At 44.2% G+C, this 3765-nt stretch overlaps 1 protein-coding gene across 1 annotated transcript in view; it reads right to left on the reverse strand.

Annotated features, from left to right (window-relative positions):
• Positions 1–3765, reverse strand: part of KALRN (kalirin RhoGEF kinase) — a 602830-nt gene that overhangs the window by 499147 nt on the left and 99918 nt on the right. The window lies entirely within an intron of this gene.

Below are 3765 nucleotides of genomic sequence, written 5' to 3' on the forward strand. Positions count from 1 at the left end.
GTCTCTTACATTTCTGCACATCTTATAATCAAAGATCCTGATAGCTTTTGTTCCAGATTCTCTTTTCAAGGATGTTCATATAGTGAATAGACTTGAAGACAGAGATATTGTTTCCCTCTGAGGCAAAGAGCAGATTTGTTTGCTAACAAGTGTAAGAAAGACAATGCCCCCACCCCAGGACAAAGTTTGGGCAGATTTGCTTGCATCCCCTTGTGAAAACTGGTATTTCCTAAGCTCGAAGTTCCTCAACTATGATGAAAATCCATGACACGTGCATTATCTACCTGGGCCACTCTGCATGCTGCTGTGGGACTTAGGGGTAAGGAGTACCAATACAAATATGCTGAAGTTCATGCTGCTTGCTTTGCTGTGAGTCATTAAGTCCTTTGTCTCTGATCCAGGAGTCTCATAACTTCTGTCAGCATCCATGCAATTGTGGCAGGCTAGCTTGTTAGCTAGCAGGTAGAGTAAATCTCAGACCTTGACACTTAACAGTTCTTGACATCAGAGTACACATAATAGAGTATACATGCCTCCCCTCTGAAACACCTGTTCCAGCCCCTCTCATTCTCCCTGTCCAAAGTACTTCCTCCTGTCATACTCTTGATTATAAGACCCACTGCTTGTGATGGCACAATACAAGAGAGGCTGAAGATAAATGTAATTAAGTGAGTAATCTGAGTGCTAGACACCAATTTCTGTCAGAACCAGCCATGCTGAGAGGATAATGATATTAATGATAGCAGCTTTTGCTCTGAAGGGAAATCTTTTCAGAGATGTCCTTTTCCCTATAGAGCTTCTCTCCTCCACCACCCTTGCTCACTCCTCATGACTATTTTCTTGCTCTCTGGAATGTTCATATCCTCTAATCCAGTATCTCTATTGCAAAATCTGAATTATTTGGAGGGCTTTTAAAACATACAGACTCTTCCCTCCCTCACAGACTACTGAATAGTCTCTGGTGGTGAGGCCTAGCAATCTACCTTTTTAAAAAAGTGCCCCAGGTGATTCTTGAGTATGCTTAAATTTGTTCTAAATGCTGGGGGCTCAACTCTAGCTGCACATAAAAACATGATGCCTGGCTACAGCCTGAAGAGTCTCAATAATTGTTCTAGAGTAGGGCCCACACATGGATTTTTTTGTAAGCTTGTATGTTATTGCTTTGCTTCATTTCTGGGGTTTTAAAAAATGTTTCCCTAGGAGATTCCACTTGCAGTCAGGGTTGAGGACTTCCAGTTTATCTACCCTATTGGGAGCAGTAACCAGGTGAAAATGCATATATTGAGGACTTTTCCCTAATATTCCTTTGCTACAACATCCTAATTGCCCTTCAACAAAGCCATTTAGTCTTCCTCCTTCAAATATAAGTCTTAAAATCACTCCCTACCTTGTAACTCTCTAATAATCACTTACAACAGAAATCTACCCCCACAGTATAGACTTAATTGGCCTGTTCCCTTTCTTTTATTTCACCTTGGCACTCTAATTAATCCATTTATAGTTCATCTATCCATCAATCCATGTGTACCTTGCTTAAGATACTTTCAGAAACAACTGGGTTTCTCCTGGCTGATTACTCTGCCATTCATGGCCTCCCTCCTCTCTGCCCCTCCCCATAGCATCCAGATCTCCAGGGGGAATGGAAGCTTAGGTGAAGATAGCCTTCCATACCAGATGCTTAGCAACTTCTGCCAGTAGAGAGTGAACACCTGCTGAAGATCCTTGCCTCACCTTCCTGACACGTGCCCTGTGTTTGGATGGTGTATTAGCCTGTTCTCAAGATGCCAATAAAGACATACCCTGGCCAGGCACCATGGCTCACACCTGTAAATCCCAGCACCTTCGGAGGCTGAGGCAGGTAGATTACCTGAGGTCAGGAGTTCCAGACTACCTGGGCCAATATGGCAAAACCCCACCTCTACTAAAAATGCAAAAATCAGTTGGGTGTGGTAGCTGATGCCTGTAATCCCAGCTACTCAGGAGGCTGATGCAGGAGAATCACTTAAACCTGAGAAGCAGAGGTTGCAGTAAGCTGACATCGAGTCACTGCACTCCAGCCTGGGTGACAGAGTAAGTCTCTGTCTCAAAAATAATAAAAGATAAAAAAACAAAGATACTGCAATCTACATGTCCAGGTCCTAATTACTGTGTCTTTCAGAAAGATACCTCACCCACACCAAGGTGAGCCCTGAGCAATGCTGCCAAGTCATCAAGATCCACCTTCAAAATAAATCACCAGCATAATTCAGTATCATTCCCATCTTCTACCCCTCCCCGCAACTGGGGAACAAGTGTCCCATCACTCCTGTCAAAAACCCCACTGAGGAGGAATTGGATACACTCAGGCTTGGAAGACTAATGAGGCCTCAGGAGCAAAACATCTTAAGTCAAAGAAATGAGTTACTTTAATGGTTGAAATTTGGGCTGTTTAACTGAAAGGAATGATTCCCTAGGAGAACTGTGAGAGGGTTTTTATTCCTAGAGAATGAGGAACATGTTCATCGGTCTTAGCTCCTCCCTGATGAACACATAAACTGGAGAAGTTGTAGATCTCCATATTTCAACCAGTAAATAACTGGACACCTGCTCAGGACAGGCTCTGGTTGGGCACTGTGTGAATTCAGTAGCATATAAGACAAGGTCTTGCCTCTAGAACTTTCCATAAAAGAAAATCACACTTTACGATTTTTTAAATAACATCTGTTACTCATTTGCTAAGCATGCTTCTAATCATCTTTAACATATTCACTCATTTAATCCCTACTACAACCCCAGGGAGTTTGCTGCTGCTATTACCCCATTTTTCAACTGGGAATGCTGAGGGACAGAGAACGGAAATAACAGAACCAGGACTGAACTCGGGAAGCCTGGCTTGAGAATCCGTGTCCCTAACCAGCGGGGTAAATGTCTTCAAGAGACCCCTAACACACAATACCCAGGCATGCTATCCTCTTAAGGGCGTCCCCATCAGAGACTGCATTATTCTAACGGCATGGTTGTTGCTCAAAGGAGTCCTGTATCCTCTCTCTAGCAACTTTCCCTCAGGGTCTTATGAAGATACTACACTGAAAACATCCTTTTTCTCTGATGAAGCAACCATGGTAAATAAGCTGGACCCTGAAGCCAGGTAACCTGATTCTAGCTCACCAACAAAGTGTGAATCTAACAATTCCCTTGCTGCTCCTAACCTGATTCAGAGGGCAGTTCCCTTGATGCGGAGGCAAATCCCACAGGTCTCTCTCTGTCTCCCAGCAACTGGCACCACACAGCACCTGCCTACTGTACTGAACCTGCTTGTAAATCAGGTCAAAACAAGTATACCAGTGGCCTTGACAATGAAAGAGGAGGGCAGTGAGAGTAAAGGAAGGGCACTATCACCCTCTCAGAGCTAGACTGACAAATGACCCTTGAGTGGCTTTGGTCTACCTCAGATCCTCTTCTCCCTCTCCTCACCTCCCTTGCAGGTTTATGACGCAGCTCCCCAGAGCAAGGCAGAAGACAATTGGTACTATCTATGCACCAGGTTTGCCTGAGTAGAGGGCATCTCATAGTGAGACTCTGATCAGAGGAACAGGAAGGAGCACACTCTGGAGCAATTACTGGTCACCACCAGATAGACCTGCCAAGGCAGGCAGGTCCTCGGCCTTGGAGGATCATAGTGGATAGAATCCAGCGTAGAAGCCCCACAATCACAGCGTTTTAAAAATATATATACTTTAAGTTCTGGGGTACATGTGCAGAACGTGCAGATTACACAGGTATATA

This window comes from Sapajus apella, unplaced genomic scaffold (genome assembly GCF_009761245.1).
Source record: "Sapajus apella isolate SASKATOON/1434 unplaced genomic scaffold, GSC_monkey_1.0 scaffold178, whole genome shotgun sequence".
NCBI lineage: Eukaryota > Metazoa > Chordata > Mammalia > Primates > Cebidae > Sapajus > Sapajus apella.